Below are 16,041 nucleotides of genomic sequence, written 5' to 3'. Positions count from 1 at the left end.
AGCATTTTATGACTATCTTTGATGTCAAAATTTGGAGCCGATATGTCTAGAGGGTGGCAACCTGCCTATTGTTTTAAGACCAGAGTTAATGGCTATAATTTGCATGTATAAATGTCCTTTATTGCTCTGGTTTCTTACCAGGTGTAAAGAATGTAAATGTAGTTTCTGTTAGCCTGGGAGTACCAGAGAAGTGTGAAGAATGATGTCATGTGAAACAGCTCTGTGTTATTAATTTAAAGAGAGAGAATCAGTGAGCATTAGAGCATTTTGTCTTGAAAACATTCAGCTCACCGGCATTGCCTGTTTCTACGTGTACATTATTTAGAACTATATTTTTTCTTAGAAATAGCCAGGAATTAGAAAGATTAGACTAAGTGTTTTTCTGTGATGTCAGAACTTTTCTACTGTATTATTTTAAGAATTTCTCTTTGATCTCTGAACTCCTGACTAGCACTGTGCAGTAAGAAGTATTGTCTTGTGTTTTTTTATTATTTATTATTAAATATTTTTAATCCTTTCAACTGTGGCTGTTTTATGAAGAGTTAATTTAAGCTCTAGAGTACATTGTATGTATATAATGATACTGTACCACGTCACTCTAATAAGCTTTAACTGTTCAGTCACACTTACCATTTGGATAATAATATTGCACAGTAATAATTGGACACTCTTTTAAGGGCCTTTGAGTAGCTTGAGTAGCTGATAAATATCAGTGGATGGTGGCAGCTGGTACTACCTTTTAGACTGGGCAGAAAAAGGACACAGCTAGAGATCCAGCCTTCCCCAGGAGTGTCTGTGTGGTTGTATATAACACTTATCTCAAAGTGTGTGTGTGTGTGTGTGTCAGCTACTTGGGCAGGGACATGAAGCACTGGTTGGACAGAGAGGGTGCTGGAGGTTTTAGCTTGCCCATTAGGCTGAGATCTGGACCCTATAGCTATGCCAGTGGGGAGTCTTATTGGGGACCTGGGGAGAAACCAACCTCAGACTGACTGTGATCTCTGTGTGCTCTTAAGGGAAAATGTACTTTACTGTGTGCATTTATTATCCTTTCTCTATATGGACGCCTTTTACTGGTGTTAGTGGTGAGGATTGAGTCTCCTTGATTGCTGGGCCAGTGCAAGGCCATCACATATTAATTGTTTGTCAGCGGTGGGATATCCACACCACATATTAATTGGTTGGCAAATACTAACTAACTTGTAGTGGTGTGGGTAGAGTGAATTGCTTTAGCTTGTGTACATTGACAATTGAAGGTGTTTTGTACTCTAACTCAGCCACACAGTGAATACTCAGAGTTCAGATCACAGTTGTTTTATTTCGTTTTTTGGCTTAGTTAGTTAGGGAGAGCATGCTGCGTGTCAGCAGAGGAGTACAGAAAGCTGACAAGGAGCCAGCTGCCTGAGATGTGCCAGGCAAGGGAACTGGTGCATGGAAACCTGACTAAGGCAGACATGATTGCAGCTTTGGTCACAGTTGAATCAGAAAACAGCAACCAGGAGGATGATTAGACTGATAGTGGAGATGTACTACCCTCAGAGGATGGACAGCTCAACCTTTCTGCAGAGGAATTAAAAATCCATCTGGAGCTAAAGAGACTTGAGTTGGCGGCAGGTATTTGAAAATAGAAGAAGCTGAGAGACTGAGACGTCTGCAGGCTGAGGAGAATGAGAAACTGCTATGCCTGTAAGCTGAGGAAAAGGAAAGACAGCATGAGAAGGGGATGCTGACTCTTCACCAGAGTCATGGAGGTAATGGGGAAGGGAGTAACTGGACCCCAAAAGCACAAAACATCAGTAAATTTCTTCCACGGTTTAAAGAGGGGATAATTTTGATAGTTTCATTCATATGTTTGAAGGGGTATGTAAACAGTATGATGTTGATCAAAGGCTCTGAGTGGGTTCCTGACCCCCTTACTCCATGGTAAAGCTGAAACTGTGTTGTCTAAACTTGCTGATTGTGAATATTTTGATTATACTGCTGTTAAAAATCACTTGTTAGAATGCTTTAAGCTAACACCTGAAATGCATAGGAAAATGTTTTGTGAGTATAGACGCAAGGCAGATGAAAGTGTGTGTGAATATGTTGCTGAACTTGCACTTATTTTCATAGGTGGGTGAGTGGATGTCAGGTCACCACTTTTGAAGTGCTGGCAGACATTTTGGTGAGGGAACAAGCCCTTAGCACTTTGCCTGTGGACATGAGGATCTGGTTAACTTATAGACAATGTGCTACTTCAGATGAGTTGGGGAAGATGGGAGATCTATACCTAGCAAGCAGGGCATCCCTGCACAAGAAAAGGACCCTCAGTACTGCTCATGAGTCTAAAGAAACCCATGGTGGGCAGCACAGACTGCCCCAAGAGAGTCTTCCAGTAGCAGGGAAGCCACTAGTCCAGGTGCATGTCCAAAACCTAGGGCTAAATGTTTTGCATGCAACCAGTGGGGCCATGTGGCATACAGATGTCCACAGAGGCAAGGTAGGGAAAAAAAAGTTGAGAGAGCCAATAAGTGGGAAAGACAAAATGCCAATAGTAGGTTGTCTTGGGACAACAAGTGTACCAAACTAGCACAAAAGGTTATATCCTATTGTAGTGAATGGCAAAGAGGCCATTACTAAGAGAGACACAGCCTCTGACATAACTATTGTAAAGCCAGCACTGGTTAGAGAGGAGCACTAATTGCATGGGCAGTCTACTTCAGTCAGAGCTTTAGGAGGGACCCCATTCCAAATACTTTTGGCTAGGGTTTACCTTGACTGGGAGGGTGGAAAAGGAAACCAGCAAGCAGGTGTGTTTGAAGATATCCCTGTAGATGTCCTGATAGGGAATGATTTTGTTAATGCAGTACCATGTGCTCATGCAGTTACATGCAGTCAGGCTTGCAGACAAGCATGTGGATCTGGTGGCCTGGGCGAGACTCAGACAGACCGTGCACTTGTAGCCAGGGCTGCTGAGGTGGTTACTTTAGGGAGGAAGCTATGCTGTAGCCGTGAGACTGAAGGTGAGACATAGCTGCTTGTGGGTTCTGATGTTCCCTTGGACAGAGTGACTGCAAAGATAGAGGTGAGTAGTAGTACCCAGGCTGACAGTGAGGCACCACTGTCAGAAGATGCCAGACTTCCTGTGTAAGGGGAGCTGGGAAGGGTTACAAAGAGAGAGTTGAGACAGGCTCAGCTCTCAGACCCTACATTGGAGGGCCTGATGCAGGTAGCTAGTAAGGCACCTGATTCTCAAGGGAAGGGGGAAGCTGTATACTGGGACAAAGGGTTACCGTATAGAGAGTGGACCTCTGAGGGAGGGCTATAAGGTGAGAGGGTACAGCAGTTAGTAGTACCTAGAGCCCACCATCTGTTGCGTCTAGCCATAGCCCATGATATTCCCTTTGCAGGTCATATAGGCATAAAATATACAAAAAGACATATTATGCAGAACTTCTATTGGCCTGGAATTTCCAGAGTGGTAATAGGGTGCTACAGGACCTATGAACAGTACCAAAAGTTAGGCAAGGCAAGATACAAGCTGAGAGCCCCTTTGATGCCTTTGCCTGTGATTGAGGAGCCATTTCAGCGGGTAGCTATTGATACTGTGGGGCCTCTGAGTACCCCAAGTTCAACAGGGAAGAAGTATATCCTAGTGGTAGTGGATTATGTTACATAATACCCTGAGGCAGTGACTCTGTCGTCCACTGAAGTAGAAAAGGTGGCAAATGCTTTGTTAGAGATTTTCAGCAGGTAGGTTTCCCAAAAGAAATAATGACTGACAGAGGTGCCAAATTCATGTCAGACCTGCTGGCTTGTCTGTGGAAGTACTATGGGGTGAAGCAAATGAAGACCACCCCATACCATCCCCAGACTAATGGTCTTGTTGAGAGGTTAAACTCTACAATCAAGTCTATGCTATGGGCATTTGCAGACCAGTTTAAGAGGGAGTGGGACAAATTTTTCCCCATCTGTTGTTTGCTTAGAGAGGGGTTCCCCAGGAATCCACAGGTTTTTGACCATTTGAGTTGCTGTATGGGCATAGGGTGACGGGACCTCTAGATTTAATTCTTGATGAGTGGGAAGGTGAGTGTGAATCTCACAAGGAGTCTGCTGTGGCATATCTTCTAAACCTCAGGACAAGGCTCAGGGAACTCATGGACTTGGCCCAGGAGAACCTGGTAGAAGCCCAACAACAGAAAAAGGTGTGGTATAACAGGAATGCTTGAGCTAGAGAGTATACTGTAGGGCGGCAGGTAATGGTTCTCATTCCTGTCAGACAGAACAAGCTGAAAACAGCTTGGGAGGGACCCTACAAGGTGGTAAGAAAGGTAATTGATGTTAACTACATAGTGGAACTACTAGGCAGAAGGCAGGAGGCAGGGGTACAAACTGTACCATGTTAACATGATGAAACCTTACCAGGATAGGGAGGCCCTTGTGCTGAGAATTTGTAATGGATTGCAGGAGGAGTCTGAGAGAGATCTGGTGACTGATCATCTCAGTGAGGCTCAGACTGAGACCTCAATGGAAGGGGTAGCAGTGTCCCAACTGCTATCTCCTACCCAGGTGTGAGAAATCTGAGCAGTGTTACAGGAGTTTGGGGATATGTTCACTGGGAAACCAGGGTGCACCCACCTGGTGCAGCACCAGGTGGATACAGAACCCCAAAGGCCTATTAGGCAGGCCCCTTATAGGGTACCTAAGGGAGTCAAACAGACTCTGGGGGAGGAGATATAGGAGATGTTGAAACTAGGGGTAATTTAAGATTCCAACAATCCCTGGGCCTCCCCAGTGATGCTGGTGCCAAAGAAGGATGGCAGCATGAGGTTCTGTGTGGACTACAGAAAATGAAATAGTCACAGAGTCAGATGCTTACCCTGTGCCTAGGACAGATGAGGCCCTAGAGCAGCTGGGTGGGGCTAAGTATCTTACCACCATTGATCTTACCAAGGGTTACTGGCAGTTGCCTTAACTCCCAGTGCTAGAGAGAGGTCAGCCTTTGTGATTCCTTTTGGCTTGTATGAGTTCATAAAGATGCCATTTGGGATGAAAAGTGTCCCAGCAACTTTTCAGAGGCTGGTAGATCATATCCTAACAGGAGCAGGAGGATTTGCCCTTGCTTAACTAGATGATATTGCCATCTACAGCCTTTCCTCACAAGAGCATTTTCAACATGTCAGGGAGGTGATGGGCAGAATCCAGTGGGCAGGGTTGAACATTAAGCCAAGCAAATGTTAGGTGGGTATGGCAGACGTCTCCTACCTGGGGCATAGAGTGGGGAGTGGTAAGATCAGGCCAGAACCTGCCAAAGAAAAAGCCATTCAGGCTTGGCATGCACCTGTTACCGAAAAGCAGGTGAGGACATTCCTAGGGACAGCAGAGTACTACAGAAGGTTTGTCCCCAGCTATAGTACCATAGCTACTCCCCTCACAGACCTGACAAGGAAGAACAGAGTCAGCCAGAAAAATGCCAAGTTGCTAAGATGGAGCCTAGGGTTGCAAGCATATGATATGTCAGTGCAGCACCACAGTGGGATTAGCAATGCCAACGCAGATGGGCTCTCAAGACAGGGAATGGGGTAAGGTAGACTCAGACAGAGCTAAGCCTCTCAAGAAGCATTTCTCAAAGGTCATTTCAAAAACTATTTTAAGTTCTTCAGGGGGAGTGATGTGTGAGGATAGGTGAAGGCTGCCACCCTAGCCAGATAGAATTTTGTAGATAATTCTGTCATTTGTAAATATTAATGTATGCCACAGACTTGTTCTCTTAAATGTGAAAAGACTGCATTTGATATTGAACTGCAAAAATGTAACAACAGTGCACTCTGATGCAAGAAAGCTAAGTCAATAATTTTATGACTGTCTTTGATGTCAAAATTCAGATCCAATATGTCTAGAGGGAGGCACCCTGCCTATTGTTTTAAGACCAGAGTTAATGGATAGAATTTGCATGTGTAAATGTCCTTTATTGCTCTGGTTTCTGACCAGGTGTAAAGAATGTAAATGTCGTTTCTGTTCACCTGGAAACACCAGAGAAGTGTGAAGAATGATGTAATGTGAAGCCCTGTGTTATCAATTTAAAGAGAGAGAATCAGAGACCATTAGAGCATTTTGTCTTGAGAACATTCAACTCACCAACACTGCCTGTTTCTATATGTAAGTTATTTAGAACTGTGTTTTCTCTTAGAAATAGTTAGGAATTAGGACGCTTAGACTAAGTGTTTTTCTGTGATGCCATTTCTCTGTTACCACTGAACTCCTGACTAACACTGTGTCATAAGAAGTATTGTATTGTGTTTTTATTATTTATTACTAAATATTTTTAAACCTTTCAACTGTGGCTGCTTTATGTAGAGTTAATTTAAGCTCTAGAGTACATTGTATGTATATAGTGATACTGTACCAAGTCACTCTAATAAGCCTTGACAGTTCAGTCACACTTACCATTTGGATAATAATATTAGACAGTAATAATTGGACACCCTTTTAAGGGCCTTTGAATAGCTAAAAATATTAGTGGGTGGTGGCAGCTGATATTATCTTTTAGACTGGGCAGAAAAGTGGCACAGCTGGAGAACCTGTGCCAGCCTTCCCCAGGAGTGTCTGTGTGGTTGTATATAACTCTTTTCTCAAAGTGTGTGTATGTCAGTTACTTGGGCAGGGACACAAAGCACTGGTTGGATAGAAAGGGTGCTGGAGGTTTTAGCTTGCCCACTAGGCTGAGATCTGGACCCTATAGCTGTGCCAGTGGGAAGTCTTATTGGGGACCTGGAAAGAAGGGGAGAAATCAGCCCTAGACTGTCTGTGATATCAGTGTGCTCTTAAGGAAAATTGTACTTTACTGTGTGTGTATTTATTATCCTTTCCCTATATGGATGCCCCTCACTGGTGTTAGTGATGTGGCTCGAGGCTCCTTGATTGCTGGGCCAGTGCACGGGCATCACAGGATGGATGAGAGGAACTGTCAGCTCTGACTGTCATGGTACCTTAAAATCAGAACTGGGCAAAAGAGTTGGACTCAGGGAGCGGTTATAGGACTTCTCAGAGTATGATTTCTCCTTTTTCTTTATTTTTTTCTTTTTATTATTTTTTATTTATCCTTCTCAATTTCCTTCTCTTTCTGCTTGTCTCTGGGCTTCTTATCTTTGTTTGGGGAAGAGGAGGTAGTGAACGAAGTGGAATTTATGGCAGACCCTGCTTGATGGGAAAGGAGACCTTTCACAACACTTTCTCCTAGTTTGAACAGCCCAGGAGGTAAAGGAAGAAGAGACCTGGCACTGTGAGTCAAGATGGGCAGCACAGAAACAGTAAACACACAAGGATTGTGGGTCCTGGGGGTGGAGCTTGTAACCACACTTTGTGCATTTCGTAAAGCATGGACCACACACACACACACACACACACACACACACACACACTCCAAACATTTAGGAGCAAAATACTACCTATGCAAACTAGAATCCTAACCATAAGGAATATGAGCAATTTGTCTAACACAGTATCTATATCACCCACTATCTACCTGTGTAACTGTCTAAGAACACACAAAGCAAAAACTGTGAACTAATTGAAGAAAACAGCACACTCTATACATCTAACCTAATCTACCTAAGACAATAAACATTAACAATCAACTAGCTAGAAAGAAACTTTCTCTCAATAGAGGGGAGGAGAAATACTAATGATAAAATTAGAAAGTGAAACACCACAAAGGATATTGAATACTTGAAAATATGACTGAATACTTCAGGCGGCAAATGAGATCTGAGGTACTGAGATGGAGTTCAGGGAATTATGGGTAGGGAAGGAGTCAGTGCCGTGGAACTGAAAAGCTTCAGAGTTTGTGTCAGAGCTTAAATGGATGAAAATAAAACCACACTCTCTAATATTACCAGATACATCTCTTGGCAATGCACTGCTGATATCCTTTCATAGATGCTATATGGCTCAGCTGTACTCATTATTCTTTTGTGGTACTGGCTGCTGATAATGTGCTGTATAGATGTTTTAAGTAGATAGTTAGGTGTTTTGATTCCATCACTGCTTTAATAGTGTGAGTGTGATTACTGTCATATACCATTGGCAACCTCACAACCACCTTTATGTATACTTCTGATACTGAATTACATACCTTCAGTATATCACATTTGGACTGTGAATTCTGCTGCATTGTGTGACTTTGATACTGTGCTTTGAACATAATTACATATGTAGGATGCTTGAGGCCAGCTGTGAGCGTCTCCTTCGCCTTCATACTGTACATACTATTCTTCAAAAACACCTGTGCTATATAGATGTACAGTGTTGCTGTGCATTTCAAACACTTTTTAGCATAAACATTCAGCTAATAAACAATGGTGATGATATCCATTTAACTGCACTGTCTCAGATGTACCTTGACATGCAATTCACTCACTAATGTTTAGCTTGTGATCTTGGGTAGTTATTTTAAATCTGTCCATTACTGCTCAGACTATGTTGTATCAGTCTTATTGTGATTGTACATGTTGCCAACACTGTTGTCAAGCACATTTGTGTTGTACGCACACACACACACACATATATATATTTATTTATTATTTATTTTATTTCCAGTTTGATTACCGGGGAAGTCCACTGGGCCAGAACGTACCCATTTTCAGTGGAGGCCCGGGGAGAAAAGCTCCAAAAGCAAAGCAAATACAATCTAAGTTACATAGTGTAAAAGGTAGTAATAAAATATATACATTTGTAATTACATTACATTGATACAGTTAGTAAAAAAGCAAATACACGCAGTATACTTCAAAAAAAAAAAAAAGCAAATACACGCAGTATACTTCAAAAAACATCATTCAGGAAGGTAGATACAATAGATTTAGAAGTTTCCTTCAAGTAGCAGGTTTGACTGTATGAGAAGAAGGTCTAAGGTTACATGCTATTTACAATATTTACATATGAGGAGTAGAGAGAGAGAAAGTACATAAACTGAGAGTAGAATATAGTTTGATCAAGCAGTGATCGAGAGAGAAAAAAGAAGAAAAAAAAATAGTATTAGGGTAGAGTAAAGAGAAAGCATATAGAGGGTTCAAGGGGAATTTATTTAGATTTATGTAGGATGTAAGCAGGTACACTTATGTTTAGAGGACAAGTAAGAGAAAAGTTGGATTTTGAAGGCTTCAGTGTTAGATGTTGTTCTAAGAGAAGAAGGGAGAGAGTTCCATTTCCTGCCAAGGGAGTATGATAGAAGGAGTTGGCCAGCAGGGCGATTGGGTTTGTGGATGGTGATTAAATTTTGGTGTTCAGATCTTAGAGATCTGTTTGGGGTGTATGGCGGAAGGATGTTTGCTAGGGCTGGGCATTTATCAGGGTAGAATATTAATTTGTGAGCAGTGGTTAGTTGGAGGTAGTCTAGGTAGTTAAGGAGTTCTAGCCAGTTCAGAGTTTGTAGGGAAAGACAATGGTGAGAAGAGGTTTTAGATTTGGTAGCAAATTTAGAGATTTTATTATAGCAGATTTCGAGTTTAGTGGAGATGGAAGAAGACAAGTTAGTAAGGAGAGGGGCTCCATATAGTAGAGATGGTAGAAGATAGGTAATTGCTAAGGAATGCCTAGCGGAGTTGGAGAGAAAGCAGTTGTTCTTATAGAGCATACCTAGCTTTTGGTGGGTTTTCTTTATGTTTTGTTGTATGTGGCTATCAAATTTGAGGTGCTCGTCTATAGTGATGCCAAGGAGTTTTGCAGATGGGACCACCTCTATGGTTGACTTGGTTTGGCTTATGATTTTGAATGCTGTTTTATCAAATGTGCAAGCCCTGGAGGGAGCGAAGAGAAGAATTTTAGATTTATTAGAGTTTAGAGAGAGATGATTTTGGTACTTCCAGTTCTCAGTAGTGGAAAAAGCTATTTGGGTTTTTGTCAGTAGTTCGGGAATGTTGGAGGCGGTGCAGACTAAGGTAGAATCATCTGCGTATTGGAGGACTGTTGTGTCTGGGATGGCAGAGTGAAGGTTATTTATGAAGATGTTGAAAAGCATGGGTCCAAGGATGGACCCCTGGGGAACACCAGTGGGTGTAGGCAAGAAGGAGGAGGTAGAGTTGTTCCATTTGACAGCTTGGGATCTGTCTGATAAGTAGCTAGAGAACCAGGATAGAGTATCTGGGGAGAGATGAAGGTTTGATAGATGAAAGAGAAGGTGTTTGTGAGAGATGGTGTCGAAGGCTTTAGACAGATCTAGCAGTACAGTGGAAACTAGTAACCCAGAATCCCTGGCTTGATTGACTGTTTCTAAGAAGGATAGTAAGGCAGTAATGGTGCTGTGTCCAGGGCGGAAACCATGTTGGGTGGGTGTTAGGAGGCAGTTATGGATTAAGAAAGGCATGAGTTGGTGGTGGATGCATTTCTCTAGGATTTTTGATAAAGGTGAGAGTAGGGCAATTGGGCGGAAGTTGGAGATATTTGTGTTTTTGCCTCCTTTATGAAGTGGGAGAATGTAGGCTGATCTCCAAAGCATAGGAACATATGACTCTTTTAAAGATCTGTTAATTAAGATGCTGATAGGGAGAGCAATACCTTCGGCAGCACATTTAAGGAAGGAGGAGGGGATGTTATCAGGGGCATTAGAGTATGGCTTTAGTTTAGATAAGAGTCTTTTTATGAATATAGTTGAAACAGGTTTCAGCTGGAAACTGGGAGGACAGTTAGAGGGGTTGTTGGGAGTAGAGGAAAGAGAGTTGGATGTATTATTGTTAGGGAAGGATTTAATAAGATTAGCTATAGATTCCGTAAAGAATTTGTTGAAGAGAGAGCTTAGATCTGAGTCAGTTTTACTAGGGTCTGGGCAAGGGTTATTCCTGGATCCTGGGTGGAGAAGGGAATTAACTGATTTCCAGAACTGTTTGGGGTTCTTATTATGGTTGGATTGTAGTTTATAGTAGTAGTTCTTTTTGTCCAGGGTGATTAGTTTTTTAGCTAGGTTGCGGAGTTGGGTGTATTGGAGCAGGGAAGAAGGGATTTTATTTTTCTGGTATAGCTTCCAAGATTTGTCCCTTTGATGCATGACTTGTTTTGTTTCTTTGGATAGCCAGGAGGCAGAGTTAGCTTTGACTCATTTGTTTCTTGGAGGAGCTAGGGAGTTAAGAGTATTTAGGAAGATAGAGTTAAACTGTTCTACAGCTTATTTATTTATATATATATATATGGGTCTACTTCACATGGTCGACAGTTCATTTGGTCAACAAGCATGTTATGTGGGGAGCTTCATGCCCCACACCCCCTAATTGGGGGGCTGTGCCCCCCACACACCCCCAACTATATATATCAACTCCAGGGTCACACAACATTGGAGAGGGGGGCAAATCTGCTTGTCGACCAAATGAACTGTCGACCAAATGAGTGTCGATCATATGGCCTGTCGACCATCTCAGGTAGACCCATATATATATATATATGTGTTGATCCCTCTTACTTAAAGCTATGACAGTCACATAGTAATGCTTTAATTCCGAGTAATGTTGACATGTGATTACAATTTTCTTGCATAACATATGTAGGAAGTGTTATCCTCTGGCAAAAGGGAAAAAGACAACATGCTGTCTTTTGTTGACTTACTACAGCAAGTACAGGCGCACAGATCTCTTGCAGTACATGATGTAATGCCCTCACATAACAATATATCTCACAAATATAGTGACATTTCTACTGTGATGCATTTGTCTTGTACAATATCATGTATTGTGTGTTGTCAAATGCTTATGTATTCAACATCTACATCAGAGTCTGTTAGCATTGCTGGACCTTTTACTGTAATGCATAAATAGCATCCATCACAGTTATAATGTGTTCATTTACAGTGTGAGTGGCCTCGACCATCCCTCTTCTCTCAGAGATTATTTGCCATACATACATCTGATATAATTAGCATAGCTGGATTGTCATAACAGTGTAACAACTTCCACAGTGTCACTTGTGGTTCATCTACATGTCATTAATCAGCAGAGTCACATGGCTTGCTGTTCAAATCCTGAAAGGAACAACATTATATGAATGTACTAAAAGCAATGTCTTTCAGCTTCTCCCATTAGGGGTCACCACAGAGTATCACTGGTCTGCAGATTGACCGGCAATGGGGTTGGTATATATATATATATATATATATATATATATATATATATATATATATATATATATATATACACACACACACACACACACACACACACACACACACACACACACCTACTGCGTGTCTTTAAAATTCACTAGACCACAGGAAGGACATGCAGACTCCACACAGAATTATATGAATGTACTGATCTTACATAAACACCATTGTATTGATTTATTCATATCCAGTTTTATGTTGGGCAATGATATATCATCGCATGTTGTGATTACATGGCAGTAAAATATTTATTTGAGGGATAGCATGTTGTGAGTACTACTGTGGCACATGCATTGAGTACTGGCTTAAATAGAATACCTACACATACAGACTGCCGTTCAGTTCTGGGACAGTCTGTATCCTACATGATGGGAATAGCGTCCTTGTCAAAGAAGCAGTCATACTGGACTTCTCACTGCCGTGTGGACAGTTATTTGTGATAGCTTGCATTACTATTTGATGTGGCACATGCAGTCAGTACAGAGGTTTGGTAACAGCCTTGCATAATAGGCAGGGGTTTTAATCTGGTAACATCTGTTTTTCAGATAACAGTGGCTTACAAACAGACAATATTTATGGCACACTCAAAGGGCCACCATTTTCAGGCCTTTTCCTAGTAGGTAGGTCATCCATACATCTTACATGCTAGAAAAGTGCTGTAAGCCCTTCAAGGGTGTTCATGGCATGAACAACACATGTATTTCTGTTGCAACCATGATTGTTATGCATCTCTTTGATATCTGTCCTGGCATCTGTTCAAAAATGAAAGTGTCTTAAATCATTCATTGCTCATATGCGTTACCTATTCTAAAGATAATTATGCTCTGTATTGCATGTCTTCCTCTGTACGTCTTTAATACTGCAATTGTTTTTGTGACACTGCACAACTTAATGGCAGATAAGTGATTTCATAAATGTTCAGTATTGTATGGCATGCTGGCAGACCATCATAAACTGTGACCGGTCCTCTGTTACAACTCTTTGTATTGTGTTGCTGCTGTTGAATTGTTATGTTACTGTTCCCTGTATATTCTGTCACTGCTTTTATATCATCAGCATTGAATTAACATGTATTAACATGTTTTAAAAATTGTATTGTACTTATCTTTGTTGATATTAACTTTGTAATAATTGTATATGGAGCTTTTCTCTCCAGGCCTCCATTGAAAACGGGCTCATTTTGGCCCAATGGATTTTCCTGGTTAACAAACTGCAAATAAATAAGTAAAATAAATGTATATTACACTTTGACTCCTCTTTGTTACACTGCAGCTTGATGTCCTTCTCACATTCATTATTAGTTTGTCTGTTTTTATTTATGTGCATAACTGCAGGACTGTTGTTGACGTCAATTATCATTCCATCAGTATTGCAGAATTTATGTCAGAAATGCATTTTACACACTTTTGTCACATTTGCCTGCAAGACATGAGTCCATTTTAAACATTTCCTCTTCAACATTAATAATTCAGTATAACACAGTCTAGTTACAAATTCCTCCATTTCGCTTTCCTTCATTCTGTATTCTTTCCCTGTACTTGCCCTTAATATGCCTGGGCTATAGCGGATGCTTGTATTTGAGCACTGCCTATATACAAACCATTTTGTTTACATTACATGCCATGTTTGCAAGCACCTTTCCATGGCAACAAACACTATTGCTGGCCACAAAAAAATGCTTGCCAACACACAGGTGCAATAAGCAGCATGCCTATTCTGTTATCAGTGCTGCTTATCACGCTAACATGCTTACCTCATGCAAGCTTAATGCAGTGTGCATACGATTGTTAATGAATCCCAGGGCATGTTTTTTCAGCAAATATTGCATTAGTGCAGTACTGTAGATGGTAAGAATACTATTCCTGACTATGAAAATTTCTTATATTTGTTACAAAATCTATGAATGGGTGTGTACCTCTTACAACCTTCTCTATATTAGCGTTACCCCTTGCTGCAACTTATCTGTAGCGTCCCTTGCCTAGACCAGCCTCCACGTGGTCTCCCACAACTTATAACTGGCGTTCACAGGGAGCTGTAGCTGTTTAAGACTTTATTTATGCCAAGGTGTTTATATTACTGAAATGTCTTGTACACTGTTTCTATTTTCATGCTCTCGGAAAAAGCCTATTAGCTCTGTTGCACATATGTACATAATGTATGTTATGTTTTGACCTAAACACATTGAAGCAACATTATATCTAAATTGCATCCCTCTTGGGATCCTGTAATAATCGGCTATAGACGCTAGGCTGTGAATGTTGTGTCCTGCCATTTCTCTAGTAACTGCTGACTGCTTGATGCTCATGTTGAAGAGTAGAACTTGATTAAACATTAGGGTCGATGTCGCTAGCTTAAATTATATTCTAGCATGTAACTGTTGCATGGGTGTTTTGTGAGCCCTACTGTGTTTCATTAGTGGTCTAACTAAACCGTTTTATACAGTGTGTCTTAGGTTAGTCTCTGTACTGACCTTGTTCCTAGATTTAAGGCATATGTTCTAGTTATGTGGTACACACTTCATTGACTAATGACCTTATTTCCCTTTGTTTTTCTCTCTCTTCCTATATAATTCTCAGACTGTACACCTGGGTTTCTGTCCTTCCCTAGCCAAAGAGGCCCTGTGGACATCATATTAAGCACCATAATCCTGAATAGGATTTTACGTCCTCCCCGATAAGACTGTCTACCCAGAGTTGACCTTTTTTGGAAAGTATGTCCTATTCTTGTACTGTTTAAATTTACTCTCCAGGATATATTTGCTCCCCTACCAAGTTAACCAGCAGCCCCCCCCTCTAGTTGGACTTTAGATCCTTTCTCTTTCCCTCCTCTCCTCGGCTTTGTCCTTGGGGAACCTCTCCCTCTACCCTGACTCTTTTTTCTTTTGGTGAACTCCCTGCTTGCTCTGTCTGATATCCTTCCAGACCTGGCCACTAGGTGGCGCCATTTATACTACGAATCCTACTACTTTTTTTCTTTCTCTTCCCCATATTTTTCAGAGTATTCCACTACATATCGCACTGTCTTTTTTTAGTTCCATATTAGACCTCTGTCTCTTGCTATTCCCTTACGTCTGACTCCTCTACCTTACCCACTACTATCACCTACCCCCCACTTACCACATATTCCCCACTAATTTTTTACTCTTTAGCTCACCCTTACCTTTACACCTGCTTCTCTCTTCTTGCCTGATTGTTTTCTGCAGCTGATCGCCTCACTTGCTCTTCCCCGCTCCGTTTGCTACGCTCACTCTGCTCCCCTCCCTACCCCCAATTCCCACCCACCCCCAGGGGCCCTACCTTTATACTTGCTTAGACACACCCCCAATTAACTAACTACCTATCTCATTTCCTGTACAACATCACCTGTCAACACTATACTCCAAGTCCTACCACCACACCCTCTCTCCACAATCTTATCTAACTACCACACCTCACTCTACTATCACATACCACATAGTCCTATACTTGCTAACCTCATCTCACTAATAACATGCCTTTAAGCCTTAACTCAATCTTTTCTCTTCTTCTCCTTAACATCCTTCTTTATTACTATACTCTTACCTCCTACGAATATCTTATGCTTAGCCAACCTCCTGTGTTAGCCAAACACACCACATCTACACTTCCTCTACCTGACCAAACACATATTAATATCCTGTCAACCTGTCCCTACCTTCCCCCTCTCTACCACAAAGTACACCATTACAGATTCCTAACCTCTAAACGGTTTTATCTAATACCCTGCAAAAACCTAAAAGTATTTCAAGTCCCACAAACACTATTACTGATACATGGGGACATCCACCCCAACCCTGGTCCCAATACTCTCCTCAGACACACCCCTACAAACCAAACTGCTAATTGTTCTGGTTCACCTTTCTCCACTGACTCCCTCTCTATTGCTCACCTAAATATTCG

This window comes from Protopterus annectens, chromosome 1.part1 (assembly GCF_019279795.1).
Source record: "Protopterus annectens isolate FY-2018-M chromosome 1.part1, PAN1.0, whole genome shotgun sequence".
NCBI lineage: Eukaryota > Metazoa > Chordata > Ceratodontiformes > Protopteridae > Protopterus > Protopterus annectens.
The sequence above is the reverse complement of the archived record's forward strand: the minus strand, read 5'-3'. Positions refer to the sequence as shown.